At 46.2% G+C, this 15,045-nt stretch overlaps 1 protein-coding gene across 4 annotated transcripts in view; it reads left to right on the forward strand.

The window, feature by feature from the left end:
* tln2a (talin 2a) overlaps positions 1-15,045 on the forward strand; it is a 94,091-nt gene that overhangs the window by 11,968 nt on the left and 67,078 nt on the right. For 2 of the 4 annotated variants that reach the window (XM_030414361.1, XM_030414363.1), the window contains exon 2: positions 13,214-13,262. The exons of 1 other annotated variant lie outside the window; for it this stretch is intronic. The gene's annotated coding sequence lies outside the window, so the exon portion shown is untranslated. Of the gene's footprint in view, positions 1-722; positions 925-13,213; positions 13,263-15,045 lie in introns of those variants that run through there. One more of the 4 variants, XM_030414362.1, reaches the window with a different exon arrangement.

A 15,045-nucleotide genomic window follows, 5' to 3' on the forward strand; every position in this document is an offset into this window, starting at 1 on the left:
CTGTTTTTCCCCTGATGTCAAGTGCAGCTTGTTGCCTGACAGGAGTTTTGTTAACGGTGCTGCCAAGACTGTTACTTTCCGCAGCTGTGGGAGCAGGTGAACGCTCCTGAGCAGCCTGGCATCCCCGGGCACTCCGGGCGGCCACGCATTCCGCAACGTTTCTTGGACCCTACGGGCCCGTTTCACAGCAGGCTTTGCTTTCGAGAAGCAGACACAAACATTTTTTTCTGTTTTTTTTTTTTTTCTTTTATTGGAGTGAATGCTGAGGTGGCACTTGGCATGCTGTCTTTATTTGAAGGTGTTGATGAAAGAGCTGCACATGGAGATTTTAAAGGAAACGGACAACATTTTAAAAACACTCGCCGTCTTAGTTAAATGAAAAGATTGGTACCCTCTGTCCTTTTTAAAGCTTAACTATAATCAATATTTCTGTATCCATGACAAATAACTTCACAGCTTCAGTGTGAAAATCGAACATCAGTTGAAGTTCCCTATATGTCTACGGGTCTTTATAGGGTCTTTCAGCTCATTGTTTTGGTGGGTGCAGTATAAATTGGGCTCGTTTCTTGCCGACTTTATCATTATATTCAGCGAGCACGTATGTTGCCTAGTCTAATCAAGGTCTCAAAAAGAAATCATATAATCGTGTACTCCTTTTAAAAGCATCATGATGGGAAAGTGTATACATAGCTCTGAGAATAATCTCTGATGTCATTTTTCAGGCTGCATCTCCCTGTACGAGTGAAGTAAAGGGGCTGCCGTCTTCACTGTAGCAATCCCAGCATTCTGCAGCACGCATTGAATCCACAGTGCCGGCCTCCTCCTTCCTCCCTCCTGTCGCTGCCTTTGGTGCGGTCGTGGTATTCCTGCTGAAAGATAAGCCATCCTGGAATCAGCCACAGTCTGCTGACCGAGCAGGAAATGGTAGCAGCCACCACCACCACCACCACAAAACTCAGCTCAGTCCATCATCGCGCTCTCCCTCTTTATCTCACTCGCTTTTTTTTTTCTCCCTCCTTCTGCCACGCAAATCTATCCCTCTCTTAGTTTCTCTCAACCCCCTATCTCTGTTTCACCACCCCGCCAGTTTCCCCCCCTCCGGGCCCCCGCGGGCAGCGAGCATGTCAACACCTCGGCTGCAACCCAGTCGCAGGGATGAAATGACACGGGCTGTAAATCAGCGGCCGCGCACATCTGGTGGATGGATGCGGGGCGGTGTATTGATGGACAGAGTATTCGCGCTGGCGGTGTGACATTTTGACATTTTTTCAATGCGTTTGTCTGGGTATCTGAAAAATCCTCAGGCGTGATTTGTGACGACTGGAAATGGCTCTCCTGACCTTCATTTAGCTGGCGCTTAGCCTCACTCTCACTCGGCTGCATGGAAACATGAGAAATAATGAGGCCCTGAGATAGTTTTTATGTGCTGCGTTGCCTGCAATAAGATGACAATCAAGCCTCAGAGGATTTTAATACATGTTCTACTTCCGGTCACACTGTAAAGTCTGTGAGTCCTGTAACCTACATTTTGTGCCATCTGTTTATCTCACTTGCACGTCGGTGCATTAGATTATTAGACTAATCAGATAAAGTAGTTCTGACACGGAGTTCAGCCCATGAGCGATTAAACTGTCCGACCAAGACCTGGTTTCAGGAGGGATTTTCCACAAATAGAAAGCACGTTTTGGATGCACGATACGAAGACAACATTTGCTTGAGGATTTGATACCAGAATGATTGCGTCCATGTTCGAGGCTATAAGCTGAGAAGCAGGGGGTCAGGCAGGAGCAAGGTGGGGAATATACGTATTCTTCTGCAGAAAAATAATAGTTTGACGGGTAAATATTGAAGAGCCTGTCGAGGATTAATGTTAAAATGTGTTACCGCTTCACATTTTTGACATGCAGGATGTCTTGAACAGATGCTGCCTCCACAGCGTGCTCCTGCAGCTCCCCTCAGATTGTTTCTTTAGATGCAAAGTCGAGTCATTTACCATTTAAATTAGCTGCAACCGTGGCACATTTCAACTTATCTCCAGCCACTCCTCAGGCTGGGATCATTTTAAAAGCAACGTGTGTGTGTGTGTGTGTGTGTGTGTACGTGTCTGCCATCGCCATCTGACTCCCCAAACAATGCAGAGTATTTAATGCCTATGAGGTGAATTGGGAGCGGCTCCTGCCTGCAGCTAACAATAGAACTGACAAGCAAGGGTTGGGGGGGGGTCCAGGCTTTCACTTTGCAGACAGTGGCGAAAAAAAAAAAACGGTCTTGGGCTAGCTGGATTGTTCGCCCTCGATAGGCAGCCGCGGCCCCTGTTTACCTCCCTGTGTCATGTGTTTCTTCTTCTTTAGTGTCCCCGAGCCTCTGTCCCAGCCACCAGCCTGCTTTTTTTTTAATTGGTTCTTCTCGCCTTTCCCGATCGGCTCACCTGTCTGGAATTGTTATCGCGTCAACTTGCCCCCGGAATTACAGTGGACTTTCCAGAAGGCGCCTCGTGGGAGTGTCGCACCTCGAAACGCCGCTCGTCCGTTCAGAAAAAAAACAAAACCTTAACCGCGGGAGCTGCTAATGGGAAAGTTAAGGAGCAGTAGAGAGGTGCTTATCCTAATTAAAATGCATGTCAATCCATATAGTTATTGACTTGAATTTGTTTTTTTTGTTTTTTTTGGAGGAGTCTAAAAGCGGCCGAAGCCACAGTAGCAGACAGTCAAAACGTCTGCAGGCAGCTGTCCAGCCAATGAGCGGATTAGAGGGCTCCCGTATCTTTACGGCTGAGATGCAGAAGAAGATTAGGGCCGGCAGCTCATGAAGAGGGGCCGGCCCGTCCTAATCTGCGGGGCTGCCAGAGTGAGTTTTTTTTTTTTTAAACCGGGCTTTGATGATTTATGGTAACTTGTAAATGATGTACCCACTTCTGTGGCTGCCTGCGCGTCGTTTTTGTGAGGATGAATTTTAAGAGGGAGGACGTCAGTGGGCCCATATGTGGAGCGGCCAGCGCGAGAGGCAACGCATCATGGAACAGAATAGTAGAGTCGGTTACTGATTGTCTTACTGTGAAGTGACTCCTGCAGCATTCTCATTCGCTGGGGTGCCATTTCATCAGCAGTAATGAGGTATATCCAGAGATTAGTGGCTCTGTTGTGCTCCACTGTGAACGTTATTGCCACGTATGGACCACAGTATACAGTGGCTTTAAACTCAGCCAACAATGGTTGGCTCCATTGCACCCTTTCAGCTATGCACATTAATACGGTCCTGATTGGATCGTTGAGGCCGGCTCCTAGTTACAATGTGGTTTGATTACATATCCTTGTTATGGTCTCAGCTCCAGGTGGTGCCGGGGTTCATCCAAAAGTGACCAGGCGGTGTAATTTGAGCGGTGTATCTGTCATACATGCATACTGTGGACCGTGCACGCAAGATTTGGGTCAAGCTGCTCTTGCCATGCCTGTCGGTATCTCCACGATTGGCGCGAGCCCCTCGCTGGACGGGGTCCCAAATTTCGGCATTCGTTCGCAAAGGGTGCTGGAGATTCTTGGAAGCGCATTTGGAATTTAATGCAAATGTCTCGGCGTCTTCCAAGTTTTGAAAAGTGCTCGGATTTTGGATAACGCTCTCGAAACTGCTTGAAATGTATGGCGAACTCTGTCAGGAAATGCTTGAAAACTGCAATTTGAGGTGTTTGAATTTGACCGCAGAAGAGGTGTAGGAACCTTGCATAGGCTTTTCCTGGAAACCTTGAACCAGGATCTCCCTGATATTTGATTCTTTTACGAGACAGCCGGTGTATTTTCTTTTTTTCGCTCGGGGGGCTACATAGCGGTGGCTATCGTCTCTGACAGTTACAGATTAATCCCTTTTACCTCGACAGCTCTCCTGTGAAGTCTGCCTCGTTCGGGCTCTTGCGACGCCGGAAGACAAAGGACGCTCCTGACGTGACCTGCCTTTCAGGCTCGAACATTTTAAGGGGAACTCTCCAGGGATGCGCTTCCTCTCAAGGATGAGTGCTGGTGAATGAGTAACGAGATGGAAATGGGTGATAATGCAGAACATGAAAATCATCTGGTTTCGGGGTAATAATGGCCATAATGACGACTAAAATAGTCGGCCGCCTCAAAATCTGGCTAATGCTTCATGAAAAAAGGCGTGCGCGCGAACATTATAAACTCCTTCGACGCTTAATGGATTGTTTCATGATGAGCAGATCTCATCTTCCTCCGCGACTGTGACACTTCTTGTAGGGTCTTTGTCAGCTGTCAGCCAGGGATGTGCTTTTTGCTGTTCTCGGGTGTTAGTCTGCCGTCATTTTGTTTACTGCTGCAGAGGAGAGCAACAGTGTGAATGCAAATTTTTTAGGACTATTAGTACAGAATGTAGACTTCATAAAGCAATCCCTTGAAATGGTATGGGAATTTGTTTTAAGGCTAAAGGGAACAGCTCGGATAATCCTCTTTATTTCCAGTTTTGTGTTGCCTTTTTCTGCACTGAATCCTGCAGCCCCAGCCCCTGTTTCCTCATATACTTCTGAATTTTGGAGCTCAGGGTTTATGCCTGCTCCTGGTCTTGGTATGAAAAAACGGTCGCCCTGAAAAATATCTTTCACACTTATACCCAGCACTGATGTTCTGCTCTAATGGCACTTGACTGCAAGCTCTTCCAGCAAACCTTGAAAAATGGCGGCTTTCACCTTTTATGTGCCTGTCGGAGAGCCAGCGAAACTCTCACTTCGTCTTGTCTCACATTAGTTTACAGTGCTCAGCCAAGGAGCATTGGCATGCGCGCACGCACGCACGCACACACACACACACACACACACACAGGGGCCCGCTTGCACAGGCTAAAAAAAAACGAGACCAAGTGTAAACCACAAATGTAAACACATTGTTGCCTCTCCACTCCCACCTCCAACTTGGCTGGAGGGGTCTAATTCCATTCATGGGACTGGGAGTCGGCCCGAGAAGGGACAAGGGTCTGTGTAATTGAATTAGGAGCTTCGTCCCCCCCCCCCCCCCCCCCATCTTCTTCTCTGGTAGGGCAGGACTAATCATTGAGAATCTGTTCCCTCCCCTGAGAGGGTGGAATAGTTGCCTTGTATAGAAGAGAGACGAGAGGGGTTCTGTGTGTCTGTGAATGTCTGTCTCTCTGAGTGCGTGTGTGTGTGTGTGTGTGTGTGTGTGTGTGTGTGTGCATCCTTGCCTATTTTTGTGTGTAAATGTGGCTGTGTGGTGTTTCATTTCCAGAGATTGTCTGTTCCCCTACCAGATTAAATGGTGGGTCTCCTGACCCCTTAACCTCTGATGGGGAGGCTATGTAACAACTGTGTGTGTGTGTGTGTCAGTGTGTGTGTGTGTGTGTGTGTGTGTGTGTGTGCTCACATGTGATGCAAAGCAACAGCTGTTCTCCAGATGTCCCCAGCTACCCCCCAAATAGGGGAAAAAGGACTAATGAAAGAGAATCCAGACTCCAAAGAAGTATACATGAGGCTCAGGGAGTATTTACTGTAGTTAGTCAGTTGAACTGTTGTTGCTCTGTGTGAGTTTTAACTGATGTGTTCGGCTTCTGCAGGCATAAAGGGGACATTGAGTGATAGGAGTTAATTGATTAGTTATTCAACAGAAAAATAATGAGCACCACAAAGCTTCTTGATTCATTTTTATTTTTTTTCTCAGGCAGAAATGCCAAACAACCCCATTTCCAGCTCCTCAGATGTGAGGATTTTCCTTTGTTTTATGTCTAAATAACCTCATTAATGATTTGCTGCGGACCGTTGGTCAGACAAAACAAGCTGTTTGATGACATCAGCTTAACTTTGGGAAGTTATTTATTTGATTATGTAAATAATCAGATGATAAGTTGATTTAAGAAAATTACCAAAAGTAATGAAAAGTTGCAGCCCTAATGCAGTTGTTTGTTTAGGTGGGATTTTTGCACACATCCCTCAGTTGTCTTTAGATTTATTTATTTATTTAGATGTTTTCGTTCCCATTTATGGCTTTATTACACAGGACAGCTTAGAGAGAGGAATGAGGGGCCACAGGTCGGACTTGAACCCTGGGCCTGTGTGGTGAGACCCCAGCCTTCTGCCAGCTGAGCCACCAGCCCCTTTTTTTTTTAAGTTTCCTTTTCCACACATTATTTCATTTTTCAATTACGCCGTCTAGAATGAACACAATTTTTTTTTTAATCACTTTGCACAGCGGCTCCTGCTCCCCTTCAAATTAAAATTCTCTGCGTGACACTGTTTCGTTCTAGGTTATATGGAAAATTAATTTGAGATAGTCTACTGGGAACTTGAAGTGTAGCCAGATTGTAGCTGTTTAATATCCACAGACATTGGAACTATTTCACTTGGAGAAAATGGTTCCAAAATAAAAATGTATATGGGGAGATCTGTGAAGAATCCAGTTGGGTTTTTGTCAGATGCCTGACGTGAGGTTCGTTTAGGAGAATGTCACGTTTTCTTCTACGGCATATAACTTGTCAGGAACCCAACAGTACAGCACCCCACCCTGAATTTCAAGCCTTTTGAGTGTCCTAAAAAAGTTGTGTGCTAACAAGTGGCTTCTTGAGACTACAGAGGTTGTCGCCATGCCCAACACAGAAACCTCCTCGCTGACAAAATGTGTTAGGGGCCATAAACTTGTGTTCGCCACCGAGCTTGTTTTCTGAAATTCAATTGGGAAAAATCCAATAAACTTTTGTTGGTGGGGGGGGAACCAGGGCGATGCTGACCTCTGTGTTGGCCTACAAAGATATGTCCTCCCCGGAGCTCTTTATTGAGCATCACAAATGTCGATCTTCAGTGTTTTGAGCAGCTCAAACTTAATTTAATTGTTCTCTATTGTATGTGTGTGAGTTGGAGAGATCTGACAGTTTGAGCTCAAAACAAAATATATATATATAAAAAAAAAAAAGTCTAAAATATCCGCATGGGTAGATGAAAAAAACATCATCCCATTTCTTTTTCCATTGCAGCCATTAGGTATTGATCTACGCTCATAACAGAAAAAAACGTCATCGATATCCCGCTTCCAGGTCAGCGCATGACCGGCATGTTAAAGACTTTCGGGGTAGAACCTCCTGGTTCGGCATTCGGGGTGAGCTCATCGCTGCAGAACTCAGTTCCCCACAGTCGGTATCGCTGCCGAGAGTATGTTGCTAACTCATACACACACAAACAGACACAGCGAGAGCAGATGGTTTGAGTTTATAAAGATGGAAACATTATTGTTATTAGGAGGCGGCGCGCTGCTGGGTTCTGCTGAAAACGAATGTCATTAACGTCTAGAACGTTTAATTCTAGCTGATATTTGCACTCAGACGTTACATTAGCTGCTTCAGGTCCGAGGGTTTGCTTGCCGATATTAAAACTCTGTATATTTTGAATTATTACCAAGTATTATGCACATTAATTAGCATTGTTCTGTCTATTTCTGTCTCTTCTTTTCTGTAACTTGAATTTTTCTACAGGCTAATACGCTTCTATATGATGAATGCAGTTCTGGACGGGTGGCTCCCAATGAGAGGGTGGGAGAGAAATGGGGGACTCATTACTCCCCCACCCTCTCCCACCTGCATTTATTAAGCCCAGATCCCATGGACCCATTTAGCTAATTGCATGGCGGGTTCTGCTACTTATCCATGAGACTGGCAGAAGACCCCCAGACAATTAGCTAGTGGGCTGCAAGTCAGCCTGGGATGTTTGCAGTGATTCAGGACTTTTAATCCCTTCGCTACAGAAAGCCTCATCATCATCTTCATCCTAGATTTCCTCTTTTTAGTCCTCAAATTTCACCCCGTTTCTCTGATCTTTGCTGCGGTTTCTGTCCACGGAGCAGAAAAGTCCACTTTTTTTAGGGCTTCTTTTTTCACAGACTGTCTATGATGCTTAGGTTTAATGCTGCAAGGATGTAGCTACAGGCGCGGTTATCTCCCAGTAGAACGTCTGACTAATGTGTACTCAGTGAAGGAATGTTCGACTACATGTATAATAAGCTTTCACTGCACTTGAGAAGGGAATGTATTCAAAGATCTTGGTGCAAGGTTTATAAGATACGGGATTTCCTCCTCTGTTGCAATAGACCAGATTCAGGGCGGGAAGCTCGATGATGTGCTGCCGTGTTCCAGGGCGCAAGTCATAGAAACATAGGGAATCAGTTAAAGGATTAGTTTGTCTTTTTTTTTTTTCCCTTTTAGTATAAGGCAGGTTTAGGTGCTAAAGAGCTTTTCAAAGTCAAGTCAGATTTGTTTTAGATTGGTGGCTATTTAATGCGCTAGGATGCTTTTATTTTAATCCTGCACGCACAAATCCAAACACACACACACACACACACACCTTTGGTAAATAACACCAGTTGCTACCTTGACCTGCGTGTCCTCCAGCTGTGCGGACGGTGCGAGATGTTGAGAAGTCGTAGCGGGCGGCTTTATTAAAGCATTTTTCGGGGCTGGAGCGAGGTGTTTCCCAGGCACCGTATTGTCTGACCTGTCGCCCGCTGTGGTCCTCCTCTGCAGCGCGTGATTAATGAAACCGCAGGACGGACGGAACAATGAAGTCTCCAGTGGCACATTGTGCTTTCTAAGATTGCCCCCGCGCTCCACCTCTGGAAACCCCGGAAAGTTTTCCTCCACTCATTCAATTCTACACCGAGCATTATTTCCTGTCATTTTTTTTTTTTTTTTTTTTTTTGCCTTGTCATGAGAGCGGATGGGAATTAATCTTACAAAATAACACTCAGAGCTCACTTGGATGTCCAAGCGCAAAGTAAAAACTGATGTGTAAAATGTGAAACCCCCCTTGATGGTGTTTCCTTTAAAAACTCAGCATGTTGAGTTTTTGCTCCGAGCGATCCCCCCCCCACCCCAGGGCTCGGCGAAGAGAATACGAGGAATGCAAATGCCTCTAATGTTGTGTGAGATAAGGTTTCTCTCTCCTCAAGGATGTTTTGTTTAATTCTGGTGCTTACGTTTTTATTTTTCCTGGAGGCAGAAGGCTTTGCATATCTCCATTGTCACATTATTCTCGGCTCCTCTTTCCACAGACTCCTCGCCGCAGTCGACGCCGTTTGATCTGCGAGAAAGTTCCCCCCTCTGATGTTTTGATGCGGGCTCAATGTGATGAGGCCCCGTTGCGTGGCACCTCAACCACTTATTACCGGAGAGCATAAACACTGTAGAAAAGAGTTTAAGTGACGGTTGATGCGTAACGGTATCATTTAAATTTCAATGCGACGCTGGGTCATACATTTTGCTACGGCGCCAGTTTGAGCAAAATGATTCCATGAAATGTCATCTCGTGTCGCCCTTAAAGGGGAACCGCGACGATTTTACACATCAAAGTCTGTTGACAGGGAGTTGATAAGTTTCTCCAGTGACTACAAGTCTGAAAATGGAGGAAGAAAAAAAAATCTGTGACAGGGTTCCACTTGCACTTTTGGCCGCACTTGGTCAAACTGATTTGCTTTTCAATCATCAGTTATACTGCACCGAGTCCAGCCGCCCCGCCTCAAGTGGGCCGCGGTGGCCCCTGACACAAGCACCCGTTCCCCCCCTCAAATCGATACTGAACTCGTGTACGTGCAGGAAACCCGAGAGAAAGACTTTCTTTAAAAGTGTATGTGTTCAGCGCTCAGTACTTCTGAGCTTCTAACTAAATCTCTGCAGTTTTTCTCGTCCCGTTTGTCCTTTCAAACATCTGCTGTGTTTTACCATTTCGTCGTGTTCACTTTCAGCCGGTTCAGGAGTCGTGCTTGGTGGCTGCTGGTGAAAGCACAACGTTTCCTGTAATGCTGCCCGAATTTCGCTAAAATAATTAGCGGAGCCTCTTTGTCAGCAGTGAATCCTTGATGGTACTGTAGCCAAGCGGGTAGCCGGGGTTGCGGTGGAAATGCAAATTCCCAGCCGCGCCGAGTCAAGCTGAGTAGAACCGGGCCGGCTTACGTAACGGAAAAACGGCACGCATCTCTCGCTAGCAGTTTGGGGTTACAGGTGCCACCGCTAGCATAACAAACAGAGTTGCATTGTGGGTAATGTAGGCGTCCGCTTTTGACAAGGAAGAAGAATGCATGGAATCAAAGAGACGATATCTGTTTTGCCTCCAAGCAGGTTGTGTTTTTTGGGACCCGTGTCCGAAATCCTGCATGACTGCGATGAGTGTCCCTCCTCTCAACCCTTTTACCTTCTCTTGTTGTACCTCACCGTATATACACACACACACACTAATGGAACCCATTACTTTTGTTTTTGACCTCCTCAGTGGAATCTGTAAAGCGAGTCACTGTGTGAATCAGTTACCTCCCAGTGAGAAACCCAAAACCCTCGTCCTGCTCCCTGCCAATGTCAGCAGGTCAATGACGCTCAAGGGACAGGTTGTTGCTGCTAGCTGACGAGCTCTGAGGAGGAGGAGGAGGAGGAGGAGGGGGGGGTCTGATGAGTAAGCAGGTAATCGGAAGCCGGACAGACGGTTAGCGGCTCCGGCCAATGTTTGCATTCGTCAGAATGCAGCTGTTTGAATTTGACCGTCTAGCATTACATTGTTTGAAATTCTTTACCCTTGGATGGATTAAATAATGGATTAAGATGCTGCAGTCCTGTTTTCCTCTGAAAACAAACGTAATCCTATAACACCTGTGCTGTGTGGGGAAAAACAAATCACTTCACCTGTGTATAGGTATGCATGGCTGATGCATTCCTGCCTCTAGCACAGTCCTGTTGAGTGTGCTTTTGTGAGAGCTGGTGTGACTGCAGTGTGTGTGTGTGTGTGTGTGTGTGTGTGTGTGTGTGTGTGTGTGTGTGTGTGTGTGTGTGTGTGCGTGCGCTAAAACCCCCCGAGGGGAGAGAGGACCTGTGCGACGGTGAGATCCTGCAGTGTGTCGCTTCTCCCTCCAATGATCCACCTTGAGTGTCTCTCGCTTGTCCCCCATCAGTCTCCAGCCTGTCAGTGGAGCGGCTGCAGCCCGTGTCATTAACTCTAGCTGTGGGCATTCTACTGTGCAGCCTGGACAGGTGCAATAACCCGCACTGCCTATTGTGACACATTCTAGTTGTGCTGCCAGTCCGGAACATTTGGAAAACTTTCGAAACTGCAGTAAAACAGCACATGTGCCCAACAAGTCGTCACTGTTGTGTTATATCTGCCATTTTTGACCGCACACTAGACGGGAGCGGACGTTCTGCAGAAGATGGGGCGCTAGAATGAGATTTAGAAGACGGCCTTTTTATGATCCTGCTACCGGCTGGGCGATTAAAATCATCATTTGAAAAGAGAGCAAGAGGCCGTTATGAAAAAAGCCTTACCACACATTGACAACGTCTTAACAAGCTGGAAGAAGAGGTGAAAAGATGATGTGGTGACCACGGATTGTTGGCTGTAATGACCACCCCGCCGCCCGCACATTCAGGGCAAATATACAACAAGTATCTGAAATGCGACTGTAAACATGACAGAGTGACATTAGCTGACATTAGCATTGACCCACTTCCTAGCTAACATTTCTGTTTCATTAAACCCAGGTCCATTCACTTGTAGGGCTAAATAGATGTGTCCATGATGAGCACTCGTATTTTAGAATCAATTTGCGCCTTTTCGATAGAATCACATAACACCGTTAAATGGTAACGTTGGCTAGGAAGTGGTTGGATGCGAACCTTAGCCGTTTAACGGGAGCTAATACGTTATTGCTAATCAGTCAGGAAGCAGTTAAATGATACGTTGGTCAGATTCTCTACGTTGATTCGACGTTCAACCTGGAGCACAACCGTAAGAGCTCCCAACCCTGAGCATGACGACAGAGGTCCATGTTCTCTTTACAGTCGGCCACGGAGGGTTTTAGCGAGAAAGGGACACCGCTCTACTGCTTGGGTGTTCAAAAAAAGTAGTGGTGTCTTAGTACTCTTAAAAAAGGGCCAACAGAGTGGTGGGTCCCCCTCTACATAAACATGTAGCTGACACCTTGACAACCTGCTAACTGCTTGTTAGTAAAACGAGCCACAGCTGACGGAGACGGGGCACTGGTCGGAATCCAACAGAAAGCCGTTTTAAACTATTCTCCGTAACGATAACATGCCGAGGGTGATGATTACAAGATTTCAACCCATCTCTGCCGGTGTGATGTATTTTCGCTTGACAGTTTCCAGGACTTCCCCTTGAGATATTTACTTTTTCAGGACCCACAGCGCTGAACCGATTCAGCTGTAAGGTCCAAATAGGGACGTCTAAAAGCGGAGCAGCGATCTTGCTGCAGCTGCTACCACGCACCCGACGCGTCTGGAAAAGTTTTGTTCCGGGTTTGCAAGCGCTTTGTTCCCCAACGTCATGGCCGAGGAGGGCTGGTGTTGCGGAGGGACCCGAAGAACAACAAGTTGTTTTCCATTTGTCATGCTCTCAGTCAACCAGCAATAGAGGCACTTTGAAGGTGTGACACAAAACATCCAGGACTGACATGAAGTGACCCGTCTTCCGCTTACCACTCCCCGATTAACACTGTCTGTTAGATATCCGTGAACAAAAGTGCTGACGGCTGTTTGTTTGTTCTGTGGCTGATACAACACTGTGTGGTTGAGGGCAGATGTCAGTGTGTTGAAGCACAGCGGGGTGTTGTTTTTTCTTTTTTGAATGCTGCCATACCTGGAGTGTGATGGGTCGCAATGAGCAAAAGGTTGTGAGATTGATCGAGCTAAATGTAGCCGGCACAAAAAAAACAACAACCAAAAACTGCCCTGAGCGTTAGTGATTACTACTAATTTGTTTTGGCCACCACTGAGCAGGTCACCTGATTTGAATTCAACCACCTGTAACGAGCTCCATTTTTAGTGTACATGCACATTTTATTCGTTGAATTATTCATCTAACAATGCATTCGTTTTATGATATTTATAACCCTATTTGCGTCGGTGCATTCATCCATTTAACCAGCTGTAATTGTCTCCTTATTGTTGACAGCATGGTTGTTATCTTTTTTTTTAATTAAGCATATTTTCATTTTTGTGTTGCTTTGATTGTATCTCGTCCTCATGGGCTGCCTCAAATGGCGTTAGCCAATTACAAAATATCTAAGGATATATTGCTGAGCGTTTTTGTGCCTGCAGCTGTCTCTGGATCGCTCCTCTGTGGGATCCGTTTGAATTTCGAGGCGAGACTGTGGCTGTCTTTATGTGCAATCCTCTACATAATTTGTTCGTTTGTCTCATACGTGTTCAAAATTTGTCTTTTCAGCTGTGAAGATCAGCGGACGTTCAAGGCTGCGTTTCCCCTCAGCAATAAGGTAAGGAACTAATAATGGAGGCATAGTGAGAGAAGGGCTGTTTAATAATCAGTCTGGACTGAAGTTAGACAGACTGGAAAACAACGTCAGGCAGTTTGGATGCTGCCACATGTACTGTATGCATTTATACAGATGGCTTACACTACGCGAGAGAGAGGCAACCGTAAATGTGTGATCTGGCTTTTCATTAAATGGGATTAAAAATGTGAAATCACACATTTGAATAATTACAAAGACGTTGCACTCTGAATGTTATGATGTGGAGGTAAAAGCGTTGTGTTGACGCAGACTTGGAGCCAATGAAATTGTCTCATTTGCCAGCGCCTGTTCTCATGGTGACGTTGCATCACCTACTCTGGGTTGCATTAAGGTTCCCATGTTTCTCGTACTGCGGTGCCTCAATTCACCCCTCTGTCTGAACGCTCAGTTTTAGCCCCTGTCTCTTTAAGGCCTCACAAAAAGCCCAGTCTGCTCTGATTGGTCAGCTTTCACAGGACTGAGCAGGCAACAACTACCATGTTTTAGCAGCAGATGTGCCAGTGTGATTGAAACTATGAGCCAGCTGGGGGCGTGGCTGTATAGTTGTGACATCACAACCTTACAGAAGTCCTGACATTGACCTGACATTTTTGAATACAGTCTGTGTATACTTCAGCCCTGGAGGGTTTGATACTGTCACCGTATTTATTTAGCATCTAGATCTGCTTCATAATCCAGGAAGTTGTAATGGTAGCTTTCAGCATGGCTGGTAACAAACTGTAATAGTGTACTGGAGGCGTGCTACCTTGCATCAATGTCAGCGATGGTGTACAATTACATGCGACCGCTCCGTGGCGCACTAAATGTTTGTTTTGCTAAGACGTGTCAGGATAAGGAGCAGTTTCCAGCTTCCAGGTCACCATATGGAAGCAGACTGTGTGAGAGATAAAGCCCAGAAGCTTTCTTTTTATAATCGTTTTTGTCCTGCGGGGTCTTTACTTTTTCCTCTGCCGCCCTTAATTGCAGCAGCCGCCGCAGTTTCTCTGTATTTTTCTCGCACTTGCAGCTTGACGAATCTGCCTGTTTCCTTTTTTTATCTCTATGATTCACTCTCCTCACTTACACAATCGCACAAAACACTGACAGCAAGGTGTTGGACCTACCTCATGCGCACTTCCCCTGTATAATTAATTTTGAACAATAACTCATCTTATCGGTTCTGGGGGCTGTTGAAACTAAATCGTCCGTTTCCTCTCGGTTTGCGTTTACCCAGCGAGGTCGAGTGTGTGTGCGTAAGACACACATACCTGCTTTAAAGCCGCCCACCAGGTGCTCTGCATCGATTGAAGCAGCTGATTGCTCCTATATAATTAATGAAAGTCGATAGAATTTTTAATATACTAAACGTGTGTGTGTGTGTGCCGGCACATCTGCAGCTCTCCATGACAGCATACAATAATGCACATCTCCGAGCTGACTCAATGAGCGTCTTTCGGAGGGCAATTACAGTAACTGACAGCATCTGGTGCCCAGCCTCTCGCTGTAACCAGGCTGCACTCCGCAAATGAGGTTACGGTTGCTGTGCATTTGAGTTTTCCAAAGATTAATGAGCTCCTAATGTTGATTTGTCTCCTGCCATGCTCCAATAAGCAGCCAGATCTCGACTTTAATCGCATGTGCGAGCGAGTTCAGAGCTACAGCACGGTAAGAACCACAGGTCTAATCGTGTTTCTGGCCCCTGATGGGCTCGCTCTCCCTTTGACTTCGTCAGCCTTAAGGGCCGCTGCAGGTGGTCCGCCAGGCG

Source organism: Sparus aurata, chromosome 4 (assembly GCF_900880675.1).
Source record: "Sparus aurata chromosome 4, fSpaAur1.1, whole genome shotgun sequence".
NCBI classification, from domain to species: domain Eukaryota; kingdom Metazoa; phylum Chordata; class Actinopteri; order Spariformes; family Sparidae; genus Sparus; species Sparus aurata.